Consider the following 19995-nt stretch of genomic DNA (forward strand, 5'->3'; position numbering starts at 1 on the left):
GTTGCAACAGTGCCTTCCCCGGTGTCCCTATTTCTGTCGCTCCCTTCCCTACTGATCCCCACATAACAGTCAGAGTGATCTTTTTAAACACGTAAATCATATTGTCACTCTCTTGGTGAAAACTCTCCAAAAGCTTCCTGTTACCCTTAGAATTGAATCAGAACTTTTTGCCGTTTCTCGAACAAACCAAACTGTTCCTCTCTTGGGGGTGTTATGCTTGCTGTTCTTTTAGTTGGGCCACCCCTTCCTCCTGGTGGCTATCTTGCTCAGATGTCATCACGTCAGAGTGATCTCTTTTCTGATCCCTACAGTAGAAGCCAGCCCCTCTCTCTGTCACTTTTGATTCATTTTGCTTTATTTCTCTTCACAGCATTTATTACGAGGCAGAGATACACTCTTCACTTAACTTACCCATTTCTCCCATAAGACTTGTTTGTTCCAAAGCCTCTCCCCCCCTGGAGGGCAGAGGCCTTGTCTGACTTGTTCATGGCTCTGTCTCTGGTGCTTAGAAGGGTGCTTGGCACATAGTAGGCTCTCAGTAAAACTTGTTAAGTGAATTAAGTGAACGAGTGGTATAGTTGATTTAAACATTAGTTCTGGAGTCAGACAGCCAGGGTCAGAATCCTGGCTCCTACCATTTACTGATTGTGTGGCCTTGGGCTAGTTAATATCTTTTGGTGCCTTAGTTTGCTCATCTGTAAGATGGGACAATAATACCTACTTTTTACGATTATGGTAAGAAATAATTGAGTTAATGTATATAAAGTTCTTAGAACAGGGTTATTTCACAGTTTTGAAAACCAGTACTTGAAATTAGCTTGGAGTATTCACTTAGGACTTTGTGTTTTTGTGTGAGATTAAAAATGCAAGCATTGAATTTTATTTTTACTACTTTTACTGAATTTTTCTGGCTACCAAAGTTATATTTATGGAACTCCTTTTTAAAATAAATACATTTTGTGGATGTCTAGAACGGATTAAAAAATAAACTGATAAGAATGGTGACCGGTATTCGGTCTTAATGTGTAAGTCAGCTTTTTTTTTTTTTTTTTTTACGGTACGCAGGCCTCTCACTGTTGTGGCCTCTCCCGTTGCGGAGCACAGGCTCCGGACGCGCAGGCTCAGCGGCCATGGCTCACGGGCCTAGCCGCTCCGCGGCATGTGGGATCTTCCCGGAGCGGGGCACGAACCCGTGTCCCCTGCATCGGCAGGCGGACTCTCAACCACTGTGCCACCAGGAAAGTCCTAAGTCAGCTTTTTTATTCTTAGATCTGTGGAAGATGCTAAGAGTGATTATCTCAACAGCTGCCCACGGGAGTGGCTTTTATATATTTCCCTTTGAAGTTCAGCTAGCGATGTAATTGTGGTGATGAAAGGACTTGCTGGAGGCTGAAGACAGGAAAATCCTTGAGATACAGTTGAAGTATGAGTCCTGTAGTAGTTGGGAAAGGAAAGATGTTTTACCATCTTTAGTGTGTTCAATTTCTGCCTTCTTTCATTATGGGTTGCCCACCCCCAAACTGTATTCCCAGAAACTAAGCTGCCTGTGGTGATTGCCCTTGCATAATACCAGTTATCTTTACTTAGTCCACTGGTCCTTAGTAAAATGCCTCTTTGTAGGAGCATTGTTTTATTTCATTTCTCAGTCTGAACTTTAGTCAATAGGATCCTAAACTTAGGGCCTTAAACTTAAAGAAAAAAATCACAATACTGCTCTGTGTAACATTTGTTACAAAGTTTAATAATAATTGCTGAATCATTAAATATTTACTGTGTGTCAGGCTGTTTGCTTAGTGCAGGGTCTCATTTAATCTTCACAACCACCCGGTCAGGTGGACACAGTTTTAAAGAAACAGATTTAGAGAGATGATGCTACTTGGGCAGGTCACACAGGTGAGAAGGAAGCCAGGATTTCAGTCTGTTTCCACCTGATTCCACAACCCAAGGTCACATCCACTTTGCTATGAGGCAGGTCGAAACAAGGTTTCTGTTTGGACACTTGCGTTGTGTTTGATCACGTTATTTGTATGTGTCGTTCTTCTTTACTACTGGCAGTTTTATCGTTTTATGGCTGTTTTTTTCTTTTCTTTTTCTTTCTTGTTTTTTTGGCTCTGACGACGACAGATCTTCCACAACTTAGAATGGAATTACTTTCCATTAAACCCATCGTAAGTTAAAAATGTTGTAAGTAAAAATGCATTTAATACACCTAACCTACTGGACATCATAGGTTAGACTAGCCTACCTTAAACGTGCTCAGAACACTTACATTAGCCTATAGTTGGGCAAAGTCAAGTAAGACAAAGCTTATTTTATAATAAAGTGTTGAACATCTCGTGTAACTTATTTAATACTCTACTGAAAGTGAAAAACAGAATGGTTGTAAGTGTATCAGTGGTTCCTCCTCCGGGTCGCGTGGCTGACTGGGAGCTGTGGTGCTGCTCCTGCCCAGCATCACAAGAGAGTACTGTACCGGTATTTCTGGCTCCAGAAGAGATCAAAAGTCAAAGCACGGTTTCTGTTGGACGTGTATCACTTTGGCACCACCATAAAGCCGAAAAGTTGTAAATCGAAGCATCATAAGTTGGAATCATCTCTACTATACTTAGATGTCTATTTTTTATGAGTGTGAAACATTTTAATAGGTTGATGCTATGCAAAATCACTTTTTCCTTATTAAATCATTAAAAATAAGTCAGCATCATGTGTGTCATGGTAGGTCAGCTTTGTAATTAGTTTGAAAAGGTTTTGCATATAATAGATGTGATGCCTCAGATTTAGGAAAACATGAATATATTTAAATTTGCTTAAGGCTAAAAGAAATTTTAGGTAGCAAGTAAATACATGTGTTTCTGCCGATCATGGAGCGAATCTTTATTATTTTTGTTTTTAGTAAGGAAGGACTCATTGGTGTGGAGCGTTTTTACACAATGCGAAGTTTTAATGATTTTTGACATCTACTTGTGACACTTCAAAAATTTGAAGAATATCTAAATTATGAGTTGTTGACTTCTCAACACTTAAGTAGATTCAGAATGCCAGTGCTAGGATGAACCCTATAGATTCTGTAGGCCATGCCCCTGTATTTTCCCTGAGGAAAAATGAGACCCAGAGAATCATCTGATGCTCGAGGAGAAACAGGACCAGAATCTAGGGTTTTGTGGGGTGGGTTTGTTTGTTTTAATACTTTAAAGCCACTTTTTCCTCTGCTACACTAAACTGCCCCCTTCATCATGCAGGGTAAGACCAGTGTATGCTTAGTATCTTATGTTCAAGAGGGTAGAGAATTGAGCGATATATTCATGTAAACTTGTGATTTAAAGTCATGAGGTTTTTTTTTTTAATCATTGGCTTTAAAGTAATGTAGTTACATTCTGTAATGTAGTTAGAAATTATGCTTTCTCATCCACGTAGGCAGGTAACTGTCTTATGCACATAGGATGGTTTGCCAAGCTTTTTAAAGACCTGATCTTTAAAGATCAGATCTTGTGGCTTTATCCTTAAATTAAAAGATTAGTTAGGGATGGGCAAAAAAGTTGGCTGTGATGTGAACAGTTTTTACTTGAGCCCAGTATCTGAGTAACCAAAATGTTGTCTATTGCTTTCAATCATGCCTGATCAGAACCAAGACTAAAACGAGCTCTTGGGAAGTTTAGTCAGAAAATAGTAGCTGAATTTTACATTTTCTAAACTCCATCATTTCTACACTTGAGATTGCTAATATGTTTTTATCATTTAGGCACTAGTCTTAGTTACATAATTGAAATTATGATTTAGATTCCTTACTCTTAAATGTTTTTCATCAAATTTCTCAATTTTATCTTGTAATAAGCTGTATTTCTAGATGACTTACTGCCTATTTAAGCCTTTTTAATATAAATTTATTTATTTATTTTTGGCTGCGTTGGGTCTTCGTTACTGCACGCAGGCTTCTCTAGTTGTGGCGAGTGGGGTTACTCTTTGTTGCGGTGCATGGGCTTCTCGTTTCAGTGGCTTCTCTTGTTGCAGAGCACAGGCTCTAGGCGTGCGGGCTTCAGTAGTTGTGGCACACGGGCTCAGTAGTTGTGGCTCGCGGGCTCTAGAGTGCAGGCTCAGTAGTTGTGGCGCATGGGCTTAACTACTCCGAAGCATGTGGGATCTTCTGAGACCAGGGATCAAACCCGTGTCCCCTGAATTGGCAGATTCTTAACCACTGCGCCACCAGGAAAATCCCTATTTTAAGCCTTTTTAAAAATTTAAGCTGGATGATCCTGAATTTAAAAAATATTTTAACAGTTTCTTCTTTAACATTTTTGAGAGCATAACCAAAAAAGTCCCTTACTTTTTCTAATGCTTTATGCCTTAAAAAGTGCTTTTGCTTGACTTTTTCTCATCCAGCTCCCATAGAGTCCCGAGAAGAGAGGTAGGGCAGTATCTCCTATTTTATAGGCACAGTGTGATTCTGGCATTAACCACCCAGTGTTAGAACAGACAGCACGGGTTAAGGGCACAGTCCACCAGACTCCCCTTACTTCAGGTGCCAGCTGCAGGCTCCAGGGCTTCCAGGCCACTTGCACTTCTCACCAACTGGCCACATAATTGGGAGTTCCCACAGCCCCCTCAGACTTGATAATTTGTTAGAGTGACTCACAGAACTCAGGAATGGGCTGTACTTAGAATTATCGTTTTATTATAAGGGATACAAACCAGAACCTGCCAAAGGAAGAGATATGCAAAGAGAGGTCTGGGAGGGTCCCAAACATGATGCTTCCATGTGCTCAGGACACATCATCCTCCTGTATTGGTTTATGATTACCAACCAGGGAAGTTCACCCAAGCCTCAGGGTCCAGAGTTTTTATTGGATTTTTATTACATTGGCACGATTGATTGAGTCGTGGGCCACAAGGTCGAATTTCATCTCCAAACCCCTTCCTTTTCCAGGAGGTCAGGCTGATAGCATATGGCTCAAAGCCAACCCTCTAATCACTTGGTTGGCCTTTCCAGCATGGCTAGCCCCATCTTGAAATGAGGGGCTTACTGGGAGTCACCTGTTAATAAAAAGATGTGTCCTAGGGGTCCACCATGGATAACAGGGAGACTCCTATCAGTTGTGAAATTCCAAGGGTTTAGAGTCTCCCAAGAACCAGGGACAAAGGCCAGCCAGCCACCCTGTTCATTAGAGAACAGTAGCTGAGGAGGTGAGAACAGATGCACAATTGTTACAGTTCAAACTAGAACACACCTCTCTAGTAGTAGCTCGGAGATCTCCAGTATACTAAAAATTGGAGCAGGTTGCATTTCAATATATTTGTGTATGTAGAAAGATTGCCTTCTGTTGAAAATTATAGCGGTTTTTTTATCGGTATAATAGTATTTGAAACCTGGGTTGATGTTCATTTGAGTGAAATATTTTATTTATGTGAATTGTGTTGTAGGTAGGGTTATAAACTACATACTTTTTGGTATTTTTTTAAAAGCACGATAATTTTGGCTCAAAAAGTTTGATTTTGGTATTTCTTTTTGAGTTTGTAATTTTAGGTTATCACTACTGTTAACTGAAAGGAAATCTAAACTTAATGAAGGTGGAGGTGTTGATAATGTATTTGTTGTTAGAGCTGTAAAAATGTTGTAGTAACTTAGTTGCCACTTTGAATTTTAGATCTTGAGTTGAAGTTACTAGCTGTTCAAGTTTACAGTGTTGAAGGTTAATAATGTTTTTTTGCATATTGTTTATGCCCAGTAGAAAATCTTACTTCCGATTGTCACTTAAAGGTTATTACATTCTCTTGGAGCTCACTGAGTGTTTCTCAGAATTAGCGTCTATTAATTCAGGCATAGAGTGCTAAATAAGTGTCTGTTGAAGAATGTAGCATCTCCTTAAAATGTCATATCATCCTAAAAAGTAGTAGGTTTTTTGTTGTTGTTGTTGTTTTTAATCTATGATGGGGGGTTCTTGGCATGAAGCGAGGGAAGTGAGGCCAGAAGGTAATGCAGTGGCAGTTTCTTCAACATTCTACTCTGTTTTCACTTGCAGTTACACTTACCATAAGGATTTGTGAGAAAAGAGATGCGTGACAGATGGAACTGATAGCAGATCTAGAAAAGAGTGAGTTTGACCATATTTTTTGAATTGCAGTTACTCAGAAGGATTTGTTTTTAGTTATATGCCACCATGTATGCTGGTTTACCTTGTGAGTTTGGAGATCTAATGCATTGTGCGGATGCAATACATGTGATGAGGACTGCTGCCGAGACAAGTTAATAAATCTTGGTGTAGATGAAGCTGGGGAGCCAGAACCTTTCGCATCTGTGTGCAGCCATCCCATCCCCCATCACTTATATGCACAAGTTCACACTTCCTTTCCTGACTTTCACAAAGGAGGGTTCAAACTTCTTAGTATGATATTCGGGGCCTTCTGTACATTCCCTCAGCTACCTTGTTAGTTCATCTATCACTGTCTCTGTGTCAGCCCCAGAATGTTGCCTTAAACATCTTTTTCTCTTTCATGTTTTTGCTCGTGAATTTCCTTCTTCTTGAATTCACCCGCTCACTCCCCTCTGCCCGTTCAAATCCTACTTATTGCCCTCAGCTCAGATCCACCTTTTCAGTGAAGCCTTCTTGGATCTCTTCTCCAAGGGGAGCTTTACTGCTGTCTTCTGTGTGGTCTTGTGTTTTGTCGGTGCCTCTAATGTTGGCTCCTGACTGTAGTCCTATGCACATCTTTCTTCTCTAACAGGTAGCTTTGGATTGTGGTTTACACTTTACTCATCTTGAAAACTGAAAATTACAGTAAATACTCCGTGAATATGGAGTAACCTGTTAGATCAGACCTGGGATTTGCGGGGAGAGGGAGTGGGAGGCAAAGGACAGGCGAGATCTCCCTCCCAGACCAACTGGGGAGTTGCCTTTATGCCTGTTGTGAAATTCTTTCTACTAGTGCACATTGTAACACCATTCTTTCTACATAGTATACTGTCTCATTACCTCTGAACTTCTCCGGTCCTTGTCTCTGTTCTCGGTGACCACTCTAGGTACACCACAGGCAGAATTGGTGGTTCTCAAAGTATGTGCCTCACGCCAGCAGCATCGGCATTACCTGGGAACTTTTTAGAAATACAAATTCCCAGCCCCACTCCTGACCTACAAAACGAGAAACTTGGAGTTGGGGCCCAGCAGTCAGTTTTAACACATTATTGACCGGAGACGTATCAGTACATTTTTAGAGAGTGATGCAATTAACATCACCATGCGAAGTTGTTGGAGCTTAAAATTGATCAAAGGTTCATTATACAACTTAAGACTGTCATTATGACTCACATTTTGCTCCTTTAGGTTTTTGTTCCAACCTTGTGTATATTATAAACGTAAAATTTTCAAAAATGACATATTGCAAAATTTTGAGTGAAGAATTTTTCAGTGAATTTTATGCAGATGCATTCTCTGATTGTCCGAGCAACGTATATACTAATGTCTCAGAAGATGATAGTTCTTCAGAATATAGTTCTGATTCAGACAATGTGAATATTAGAGCAACAAAAAGACAAAAAACCTTAGTGATTGATTCTGATACAGAAAGTGAAAATGAAGCTCACGATGCTGGAGAATGCTCCTTTTCTTCCACAGAAGAGTGGATTGAAGACAACATTTCACAAAAATTAGAAGACTTTACAGGTGTGTCGGGTGTAACTATTGAATGTAATAACGCACAAAATGTTAGTGAGATAACAGAATTAATTTTTGGCCAGCCAAAATAAAAACTGCCAGGCACGGGCATTAGATTCTGCAAAAATCCCCTGGTCAGTAATGAGTTTAACAAGCCCTCTAAGTGATACTGGTGAAGGCTCAAGAATGAGAACCGCTGCTCAGGATACAGCCCCCTCTTCTTTGATGTTACCTCCTTTATTCTCCAGCTGAGTTCTGTCCCTGTTTACTTCTGCTGTGGCCTTTGGAGTCTTTGATTTATTGCAACCTTGAACTTTTCTTCAGATAACCCTTTGGCTTTCCTATGAGACTGTGCTGCCTCTCCTTAGTGAAGATCACTGGCTTTTTACTCCTTATAGATTCTTTTCTTTATCATATCATCTCCAGAATATTCTTTTCTTTTCCTCTGTAGACTGATCCCTACTTTTGGACATGCTGACTTTGAGATGCATGTGGGACATCCTGGTGGAGATACTTAATGAGCGATAGGAGTTCATGAAGGTGAGGGAAGGTGTTGGGAAGCCAGTTCATCTTGCCGCACCCTGGAAAGCCAGAGAAGGAGGTTCTTTGTACTTTATTAAAACGGTGTCTTCATTTCCGTTCCCATCTATGGAAATCTATAATTACAGGGAAGAAAATTATTAGTGATTCTTTTAGAACGCCTCCTTCCGCTTGTTTTCAAATGACTGATTTTGTTAGATCAGTCATTTGCAGTGGGGGAGGGGTGCGTATTTTCATTGTTACGAATAACCAAGAGGATAAGAGAGAAATTTGTTATATTAAATTGTTTGGGAGAGAACATTTGCTTTGAATAAGATCAGCCTCAAACTGGGACATTACAGATGTTATGCATTTTCAATTTTAATACAGGTTTCCCCTGCTACCTGGAAGTAGAGTGTTCCTGTGAAACCTTTCTTAAGCCGAAATGGCCAAAAGCAAAGAAACCATTACCGTAGGACTCATCTTGCTAATGGATGCACAGAATAAACCAAGATAAAGCACAGATGCTCACAGACAGTGACACAGTCCAAAACCATGGGGGCTTGATGCTGAGATGCTGAGCAAGGTTCCTGGGCAAGGACTGGGCGGTACCAAGGTGCTTGGGGAGGACGCTCCCTCTGCAGCAGCCTGCTGTAAGACAGGCTGAATGCTGCTTTTGCTTTGCCCTTTTTGTTTCGTAAAAGTGAAAATCTTCTTGGGGTTTCTTTCGGTTAGCGGAAACAGGTACTAATGTAGGTCTTTCGTAAGAGCGAAGTGGTGCGAAGTGAGCTTTTGAAAAGTGGAGGATGCCTGTGTATCTAGACATTTTTCTTATGTATCTTATTGCTTGTCTCTCCTTTTATTTCTGTGTCGTTTATTGAAATAACTGACTCTAAGTCATAATATGAAAACAGTGAAATGCACTTAGGTTCCTTAGGGTGCAGGCTAACCAGGTACCAGGGTGCAAGGCTGTGACAGAGACTTGAGAGCGCAGTGATGCAGAGAGTGAAGTAGCTCTCTCCGCTGTGATGGGCGTGGCGGTTCACAGCTGATGAACTACTGCTTGTTTTAGGTCATTCGGGGGCCCAGGTTCCTTCTGTTTGCTTAGCCATCCGCTACGGTATTGTCCTTATTCTCTTGGTTGAAGCCAAGTTACCTCACAGCTGCATTCCAAAAAAAGTAAACAACTTCCTTTAAGGATAGATGGCACAGAATTTTGTGTACGTTACTCTGTTCGCCTCTCGTTGGCCAGAACTTAATCATGTGGCCACTCCTGATTTAAAGGAGCTGAGGCAATGTAGGCTCTTGGCAACCCTGCTCCCCACTAAGAGGGGGTGGGAGAGGTGTTCTTTTACTAAAAGAAAGGGAGACTGAACACTAGGGGACAGTTGTCATTCTGCCACTCCAGAGTTTGGGGATCCCCAAGACCACCCTCACGTTCAGTAATTCACTAGAAGGACTCAGAACTCTTGAAAGCTGTTGTGCTTGTGGTTATGATTTATTACAGTGAAAGGTTACAGGTTAAAACCAGCCAAAGAGAGACATGGGGCACACAGGAGAGGTCCACGTGTGGAACTTTGAGTTGTCCTCACCACAGGAACCTGGGATGGAGGTGACTTCTGTCAATGACAACTGACAATGCCCATGAAGTATTGCCAACCAGGGGAGCTCACCTAAGCCTTAGTGTCCAGGGTTTTTATTGGAGTTTGGTCAAATAGATGAGGTTGACCTTCTGTCTCCAGCCTCTCAGAAGGTTGGTAGTGCATGGTCCGAAGCCTCCACCGTATATCACAAATCACATTGTTAGACTATCTGGAGTGACTCTTAGCCCCTAGATAAACAGACATTTGTCAGGCAGGGCATTCCTAGAGCAAAGGCCAGACCCCTCTTTGAGCAGGGTTAATTCTTTACTGTATAGCCACATCTGTGCATAGCCTTTGAGTTTTTTAACAGAGTAGCATAATATGTGTACTTTCATCTTAAAAGCCTTTTTAAAAAATGGATAGATATATAGAATCATACATTTAAAAAACTGCAAGAGACTAGGGTTTGTCAGGTCCACCTCTATCCACAAATGAAAGAACTAAGATCTGACTGCTTAAAAGGTCAGTTAAGGTTGGTAGTGTCTCTGGGTCTCTACTTCTCATGAATATGGACATGTACAGTTGGGGTCTAGATGCAAGCTGTTTGTTGGACCTGTTTTCCTCCTTAGTCCTTCTGTCACATGTATGGCAGCTACTGTTTCTGACCCAGACAGGTGCTAGGGTCAAAGCATCTGTTCTGTTGAATTGTATTAGGCTGGTTCAATTCAGTAGGAGTGTTCTTTTCAGGAGTTTATTATACCGATAGCATTGTTCGTTTCTCCACTGAAGATTTGGAGACATAGGTTTGTACAAGGTAAGTGTGATTTTTGTACCACAAACCAGCCGTGCAGCCTTATCAGATATTTTATCTTAGCCCTTCTATCCTAGAAGGCGCCTATGTGCAAAATAGCTAGTATTTGGCCTGCCTACTCCATGGATGTGTTGTCAAGATAAATAGGATATGTAAGGACCCCTTGGAAAAATAAAAGCACTATGGAAATGTAAGATATAGTGGTGTGTTGAAATTTTTAAAATTTAAATGTTAAAAATTTAAGGAGTACTGAAAAAAAGGAAATGTAAAGTGTCAGTCAACAGGTGAATTTTTTAAAAGAAGGTGGGAATGTGGTAATTTTCCCTTCCCTTTTTCTGTTTCCTGCATTTTCTTAGTTTTATGCAGTAAACATATAGTGCTTTTATAAATCGAGAAGGAAAAACTATTTTTGAAAAGGAACACTTAACAAGACTGAATACCGAAAACACACAAAGCAGTGTATAAACACAAATCATGAATTTGGAGGGCAATAGAGAATGCCTCAAGAAAAGATAGATCAGACTCAGTTCTAGAAAAGGCTTCAGTACCCACATGTATAATTTGTTGTTTAGAGAGTGCTGTGTATATTGTAGCCCCTTTTATTTGGTGGGTTAAAGTTCTTTGAAGTCTGTGTGTGTTTGGTGTTGATCAAAATGGTATCATATAGTACAGGAATTGTTTAACTGTGCATAAAAAATTGATAATAGGAAAATGCTTCAGTATACTGAAGGTGAAGAGACCAGGTTAAAAAAAATTTTTAAGGGTTCTATTACACTAGGAATAATGTTTGGTCTAAATATCTTGACATTTTATTTTTATATGTTTTTCAAAGGTATTTTAAATACATGAAATACATGCTGTATTACGATATAAACTTGTCAGCTCGGTTTAGAATCCCTAAAAGCCAGTATATGGTGAAGACAAAAGATTGTTACAAAGGCACAATAATGCCCTTCACACAGGTGTCTGATTGTTGTTTTTAATACCTTGGTGAAAGTCTCTTCAAAGTCAAAACCTGACTAGTATGTAGGTGGGTCTAGAAGAAGGTTCTGCTTCCCTGGGTTTTGAAATTCAAGAATCTCCATTGTGCTCTAATAACTTCAGTGGTCTGAGAACTATAGCCTTAGACAATGATGGTCTCTAAGGTTGAACCAAAACAAAACCTCAAAACAGCTGTTTATCTGGTGTTGAAGCCTTCAGCATTTAAGGACAGATGAGAGCCCAGTGGAGCAGCTTTGTTAAACTTTGTCAGTGACTGTGTCCTAGCACTTCGTTTACTTTGTCACTGGTGAGGAGGATACTTGGCCCTAGTAAATTAGTTTTGCACATGGCCTCCCACTGCCCTCCCCAGGAAAAAAATCCCAGATGTGCTATACAGGTGTCCTGGAGAAGAACAGCCTGCTTCTGAGCTTTGTATCCTAAGTGGACATCCCGGTTACCCCCTTCCCTGCAGCTGTGACCAGTCCCTGTGAACCCAGTTGCCAGTGTCAGAGTCCTTTTTTTAAACTTTCTTTGCTTATTTTTAAAAATATATTTTAAAAAGTTTTAGTTGTGGTAAAATGCATATAACATACAATTTACCATCTTCACCATTTTTAAGTGTGGCATTAAGTATGTTCACACTGTTGTGTAACCATCACCACCATCTGTATTCCCAGAATGCTTTTCACCTTGCATAACTGAAACTGTACCTGTTAAACAGTAGCTCCCTGCCCTCCCAGCCCCTGGCAGCCACCCTTCTGCTTTCTGTCTCTGTGAATCTTACCACTGTAGATACCTTATATAGGCGGAATAATATGGCATTTGTCTTTTTGTGACTGGCTTATTTCACTTAGCATAATGCCCTCGAGGTCCATCCATGTTGCAGCATTTGTTGGAATTACCTTCCTTTTTTTTTTTGAATTTTATTTTATTTATTTTTTTAATACTACCTTCCTTTTTTTTTTTTTTTTTTTTTTTGCGGTACGCGGGCCTCTCACTGTTGTGGCCTCTCCCACTGCGGAGCACAGGCTCCGGACGCGCAGGCTCAACGGCCATGGCTCACGGGCCCAGCCGCTCTGAGGCATGTGGGATCTTCCCGGACCGGGGCACGAACCCGTGTCCCCTGCATCGGCAGGCAGACTCTCAACCACTGCGCCACCAGGGAAGCCCTACTACCTTCCTTTTTAAGGCTGAATAGTGTTCCACTTTATGTATATACCACACTTTGTCTATCCGTTCATCCATCAGTGGACACTTGGGTTGCTTCTATCTTTTGGCATTTGGGAATAATGCTGCTGTGAACATGGGTGTACAAATATCTTGAGACCTTGCTTTCAAGCCTTTTGGGTATACCCAGAAGTGGAATTGCTGGATCATACGGCAGTGCTATTTCTAATTTTTTGAGGAACCACCATAGCATTTTCCATAATGGCTACACCATTTTACATTCCCACCAACAGTGCACAAGAGTTCCAGTTTTTTCACATGCACGTTAACACTTACTTTGTTTTTTTTTGATTGTAGCCATCCTAATGGGTATGAGATGTTATCTCGTGGTTTCAATTTGCATTTCTCTAATGGTTAGTGATGCTAAGCATCTTTTCATAGGCTTAATGGCCATTTGTATATTTTCTTTAAAGAGATGTCTATTTAAATTTTGTGTCCATTTTTTAATCAGTGTATTTGTTTTTCATTAAGTTGTAGCACTTCTTTATATATTCTGGATATTAGTCCCTTTTCAGGTAGATGTTTTAAAATATCTCCTCTCGTTCTGTGAGTTGCCTTTTGCTCAGTTGATTGTGCCTTTTTGATGCACATTTTAAAATTTTGGTATAGTCCAATTTATTTTTTTCTTTTGTTGCCTATGCTTTGGTGTCATCCAAGAAATCATTGCCAAATCCAATGTCATGAAGCTTTCTCCTATGTTTTCTTCTAAGAGCTTCATAGTTTTAGGTCTTACATTTAGGTCTTTGATCCATTTTCAGTTAATTTTTGTATATGGTGTACGTTAAGGGTCCAACTTTATTCTTTTGCCTGTGGATATTCAGTTTTCCCAACTTCATTTGTCAAAAAGACGGTGCTTTCCCCCGTTGAATGGTCCTAGAGAAGTCCTTTTAAATACACAGGTCCTTGGGATGGGTCATACCTTAAGCCAGTTATTAAGCAGTTTCTTAATTGTTAGCAGAGAATTGACAGCTAACTAAGGTAGAGGAGGAGGCCCTGAAGAAGGAAAAAAGAGGTGTTGAGCAGCGATGTGGTGGGAGCTGCAAGTAAACTTGCTTTATTTTGGCCTTGCCTGGTGATGGTCTGTGTGGCTGCGCGCTCTTTTCTCTGCATTTGTGGAGCATTCGTGGATGAGTATGCTACCATAATATGCACATTCATTCTTCCATTGTGTATTCATTTCTGTATTCCAGTTCATTCAGCAACTATTTCTTTTTTTCCTGATAAATTTTTTTTCTTGTTTACTTTTATTTTTTTAACATTTTGAAGAGTGTGGCCCATTTATTTATTTTTTAGCATCTTTATTGGAGTATAATTGCTTTACAATGGTGTGTTAGTTTCTGCTGTATAACATAGTGAATCAGCTACACATATACATATATCCCCATATCTCCTCCCTCTTGCGTCTCCCTCCCATCCTCCCTATCCCACCCCTCTAGGTGGTCACAAAGCACTGAGCTGATCTCCCTGTGCTATGCAGCTGCTTCCCACTAGCTATCTGTTTTACATTTGGTGGTGTATATATGTCCATGCCACTCTCTCACTTCGTCCCAGCTTGCCCTTCCCCCTTCCCGTGTCCATTCTCTACGTCTGCGTCTTTATTCCTGTCCTGCCCCTAGGTTCTTCAGAACCTTTTTTTTTTTTTAGATTCCATATATAGCTGTTAGCATATGGTATTTGTTTTTCTCTTTCTGACTTACTTCACTCTGTATGACAGACTCTAGGTCCACCCACCTCACTACAAATAACTCAATTTTGTTTCTTTTATGGCTGAGTAATATTCCATTGTATATATGTGCTGCATGTTCTTTATCCATTCATCTGTCGATGGACACTTAGGTTGCTTCCATGTCCTGGCTATTGTAAATAGAGCTGCAATGAACATTGGGGTGCATGTATCTTTTTCAATTATGGTTTTCTCAGGGTATGTGCCCAGTAGTGGGATTGCTGGGTCATATGGTAGTTCTATTTTCAGTTTTTTAAGGAACCTCCATACTGTTCTCCATAGTGGCTGTATCAATTTACATTCCCACCAACAGTCAGCAACTATTTATTAAGTAACTGTTAAATGAAGATAAGATAAACCCATACATGTACATATGGCTAGATTAATGAGACTGAATAAAAGCCACTCACTTTCATTAATTAATAGTCAATATACTTGAGAGTTATGAATATGAAAGCAACAGATTAACACTGACGAATATGTATTTGGGCATTTTCTGGGTATGTAGTGGGAATTTTTCTGGTGTGTGATGAACTGTTCAGAACCTTACAATGTTAATAATTCTATTACAAATAGATAAATAGCACTTTAGCATGAAAATGATTTCTCTTGGTGATTAGTATCATTCTGTGGGGAGATATTAAAATCTACCAGTAATCATAGTAAAGAAGACAGAATGAAGTTCTTTTTAGTGGGATTTGACTAACCTCTTAAGATGCACATTGGAAGTCCAGAGTGAACTGGTGACAGTGCGTGCCAGCAAATATGAAATTGAGTTGTGGGGAAGTGTGCATCAATAATTTCCGTATAGTTTTTAGTAAGCAGGATCTTCCTGGCACTCTTCGTAGCGTTTTGAACATCCCTGTGGAGAGCATGAGAGAGTCAGGAAATCTTTTGCATTGTGGGCACCCAGGGTCCCTGGGCTCACAGAGCTGCTCTCCTGTTTGCCTTGCACTTGCCTCCTCTGGCAGCTGCTGTTCTGTGTAGACATGGGGGGCGGGGTGGGACTGCAATGATGCCTCTCATGTGGTGTCTTTCTAATTTCATTACTTGAGGCCTAATAGGTATAGGTGCATTTAGCTTAGAACCTTTCAAGGGCTGGGACATATCCAGCACATTTTGTAGAGTCACATATAGGAACACAGAACAGGGCCGAAGTCTTTAGGCTTAGTTTTTAGTTCATTAGTTTTGGTTTCAGTCTTTTTTTTTTTTAAATTAATTAACTTATGGCTGCATCGGGTCTTAGTTGCAGCACACAGCATCTTTAGTTGCAGCACGCAGGCTCTTTGTTGCCATGCGCGGGCTCCAGAGCGCGTGGGCTCAGTAGTTGCATTGCACGGGCTCTCTAGTTGCCCCACGGCATGTGGGATCTTAGTTCCCTGACCAGGGATTGAACCGGCGTCCCCTGCATTGCAAGACGATTCTTAACCACTGGACCGCCCGGGAAGTCCCTCAGGCTTTTTCAGTTTGAGCTTTTTCTTTTAAGACTATCTTAATCAGACCCCAAGTAATCTGAAACTTATAAAAGCAGGGTTGCTAAAGTTGCAGTGGGTTTAGGGAGTGGAACCGTCCCTGCTTGCTGTTTTTACCCCCAACTCTTGTTTCCTCCCGCGCATCCACCCTGACTACAGTTCACAGCCCGTGGGAGTCCGAGGAGCACTAAGCAGACTTTGTTTTCTAGCTGAGGAGCCCACGGTGCTGTTGGACTCATCCCAGGTCATGTAGCCAGGCAGCACAGTTGGGCTGGCATGAGAGCCCAGGTCTTGAGTCACTGAATCTATTGTGTTGTAGACCAGAGATAGCTTATTTAAAATAACAACGTTTGTATTTTATAGTCTTCAAACGGTTTCCACATAGGTGGTCTCATTTGATTTTCACTCTGTGGCCTAGCAAGGTAGATTTGTATAGTAGTAGCTAATGTTTATTCAGGGACTACCCTAAATACTAGGAATCAGGGTACTTTTGCATACATGAATTCATTCTTTATTCATTTTTTTAAACTCATTTTTAAAAACCCAGAAATTGGCTTCTACATTAATGCTTGGATAAGACGAGGTTAGTAGGTTATTTTAGGTTATGAATTACCGTCTCTGAAATGTTTATCACTTTCCTCAAGGCCATCTCGCACTGTGGAACTAGACTGGGAACCCAGTCTGCAAGAGTTTCATCTGAAAACTAGAAGGCAATTTTTATTTGCAAGTCTGGCTTGATAATTGGATGGCTGTTGTTAAAGGGCATTCTCTTTTTAGTGAGCAGGGTTAGTCAAGAGGACACATTGTAATTCGGAACATTGTGTAGGGCTACGGTTGTAACCCTAACCCTAACTGAACTATCTAGCATCTGCTGTTGGACAGAAGAAGGTTACACAACTGATGTCATCCAGCAGTGACAGGGCTGATTAATCGCTACTCCTGATATTCAGCAAAGACCAGTTTTACAGTTAGGTTTTTACTCCTAATCCATTGTCATAGGCCATCTTAATCTACATATAGATTATTTAAATGGATTTGATAGGACAAGCTGCCTTAAATCTTCTCTGGGATACATTTTTAAAAATATAAATAAACATGTAGAACATCAAAGTTGTTACATAATCAAATTTCTGAAATCGAAATACATTACTAAAGTATGTGAACATAGTAGTTTTAATTTTTTATGTTTAGTTTCTGAAAATAGTTCTTCAGTATGTCTTGTGTAGAGCACCAAGGGGAACTCTAGTAGTCAACTACCCAAACGTCTGATAGTGAGAGAGCCGGATGACATGGTAATTGAGACTCAGAGAGATGGAGATTTACCAGATTAATGAAGCTGGTTAGAGGCAGAGCCTGGATTAGAAATGTCTCTCACCCCTAGTCTTTTATTCATAATCTTTTGATTCACGTATGCTGTGTATTATGCTACAAACAATAACAGATTGATTGTCATTGTAGTTTTATTCAGTCCGTTTTTAACATTGATTTATCCAGATGTGTACTGTTTACCTTGTTGGGTTTTTTTTTTTCTGTATTTTTGATGGTTCATCCAAGAGAATTTTCCTTCTATCTAAGGGATATCCTTTAGAATTTCCTTTAGACAAGTTTGCTGGTGGCATTAACCTCTTCTTATTTGCCTGAAAGTGCCTTTATTTCATCTTTCTTGATTGAATGTTTCTCTGGGTTTAGAATTCTAAGTTAATAATCATATTCTTTCAGCACTGTTGTCTTCTGGCTCTGTTGAAAAGACAGCTGTCTGTTTAATTGCTGCTCCTTTGAGTATTTTGATGGAATCTCTGATTTTCCTACCCATGGCAGCTTTTAAGATGTTTTTTTTCTGTCTTCAGTTTTTCATAGTTTTACTATTATATGTCTAGATATAGATTCTATTTTTTCCTGTTTGGGGCTCATTGGGCTTCTTGAATTTGTGGCTTGATATCTTTAATCAGTTTTAGACTGTTTTAGTCATTATTTCTTTAAATATAACTTCTGTTTTTCTCCTTTTTCCCTCCAATTTATTTAAATTAGACTTTCTCATGTATCCCCGGTGTCTCTTCTCCCATCCATATTCTCCGTCCTTTTGTGCTTTATCTGGACATTTTCTTCTGACTTATTACAGTTATGCTTTTTTTTTTTTGCGGTACGTGGACTTCTCACTGTTGTGGCCTCTCCCGTTGCGGAGCACAGGCTCCAGACGCGCAGGCTCAGTGGCCATGGCTCATGGGCCCAGCCGCTCTGCGGCATGTGGCATCTTCCTGGACCAGAGCAGGAACCCGTGTCCCCTGCATCGGCAGGCAGCCTCTCAACCACTCAACCAGGGAAGCCCCCAGTTATGCTTTTATTTGTTTTTCGGGTTTTTTTTGGTTTTATCTATTTATTAAGTTCTTAATTTCTAATATTGTATCTTTCAATTCTAGAGTCACCGTTTAGTTATTTCTAATATTTTCCAGTTCTTTACTGATATACTGAAATTTGTCTTTTCCCTCTTTGAGCAGGGTAAGCTTGATTAATTTAAAGTCTACCTTAAATTCCGTATCTGGAGTCTCTGTAGGTCTGTTTGTTGTTGTTGTTGTTGTTTTTCTGTTGGTTCATGTGATCTTTCTTTGTGTGCCTGGTGATTTTTATTTGTGTACTAGATACTATATTTGCAAACTCATTTGTAGAAATATATGAAGTTTAGGAAGTTGTCTCATCCTGAGAGCATCCACATTTCCTTCTGCCAGGTGCCGTGGGGCACTCATGGGGCAGCCTGGGGTCACCTGCATCTGCTTTCAGAGACTGAGATGACCTGGGGCAGGATACTCTGGTTGGCCTGCCTCCAGCTTACTCTGATCCTGGGGTCCTACGCCCAGGTGTGAGAGCTGTGTCCTAGGAAGGGAGCCCTAGCTGTTGTTGCCTTAGCTCTGTGTTTGTTCTCAGCCACTCCTTGAGAATTGCCAGATTTCTCAGAGGGAAAGGGTCTCCCAGTTTGGGGAGATGATGTGAGGTGGCAGGTCTCCTCTGTCATCTGCTGAATCTTGGCTCAGTGATTTTTCATTATTTGCTAGGCCTTCTGTGTCTTGAGGCAGTTTTTTAAAACTATGTTTTGTCTAGCGTTCCTCCTCCTCAGCGGGAGGGTAGGTCCAAATTACCTAGTTCACTGTTTGTTATGGGATTTTCTCAAAAGTAGAATTTGAATGTGTAAAATGAAATATGTTTATTTCTTTTTTCCTTTTCTTGATCTTAATTGAATCCTGCACCAATAGGAGTTTGCTGTACATAGGTCAAATTATATTCTTTGAAATTGGATGAAATTACATCTTCAGTCCTTCATTCCTTTCACTTTTCAAAACTTTAAACGTTTGGCTGGGATAGCTCTTTTACTTTGGAATGGGGGAAGAACCTTTAAAACTTTTTTTAAAAAATGATTTTGTTTCATACTGGTCTACCCTCATTAAACTATGGATAAAGATTTTCATATTGGCCTTTTGCAATAGGTACCTGGTAGATCTTAAATAAATGAGGCTTTTAAGTAGATGGCCAGATGAAGTAAACTTTTTAAATGTATTTTGTTCTTTAATTTATGTTCATTTAGCAGATTAATAGTTGCAGATAATTTTTGTGAGTGTGCATTCTTAATGTACAGTGGCCAGAACACCCACACTCTTTACTTGTAAGAAGAGCAGATGTGCAGAGTCAGAGTTTATACTGAAGTCAAGAACTGTGTGTTAACACATTTCCCAGACTCCTTTAAGATAAGGGAGAGGTCTTGAGGGACTGGACAAAGTGAGCCTCTTGAAATCAGAAGAAGTATTGAACAGCACTGATGGCATTCCTGGGACTCAGGGTGAACACATTGGGTAGCCATGCCCTTACCTTCGTCAAACTTAAAAAGGCAAAACAAAGCAAAGCAGCCCTTCTCTCCGCCAGCATCCACAGCACCTGATCAGGGTTAATCACTGTGCCTTCTGTTCTCAGCCCTTTCCACCTGCCCCTTGCCTCTCTGTTGGACTCAACTCTGACTCTCTCTGCATGTCTTTCAGTCACCTATTAAGAG

The 19995-nt window shown here is 40.4% G+C and overlaps 1 protein-coding gene across 2 annotated transcripts in view; it reads left to right on the forward strand.

The window, feature by feature from the left end:
• The first annotated feature begins 5741 nt into the window (after positions 1–5741).
• REV1 (REV1 DNA directed polymerase) overlaps positions 5742–19995 on the forward strand; it is a 76914-nt gene continuing 62660 nt past the window's right edge. Inside the window, exon 1 of one of the 2 annotated variants that reach the window (XR_003795009.1) lies at positions 5742–6086. The gene's annotated coding sequence lies outside the window, so the exon portion shown is untranslated. The remainder of the gene's footprint in view (positions 6087–19995) is intronic. The other variant, XM_029232781.1, reaches the window with a different exon arrangement.

This window comes from Monodon monoceros, unplaced genomic scaffold (assembly GCF_005190385.1).
Source record: "Monodon monoceros isolate NGI ecotype Baffin Bay Population unplaced genomic scaffold, NGI_Narwhal_1 Super_Scaffold_19, whole genome shotgun sequence".
Lineage (NCBI taxonomy): Eukaryota > Metazoa > Chordata > Mammalia > Artiodactyla > Monodontidae > Monodon > Monodon monoceros.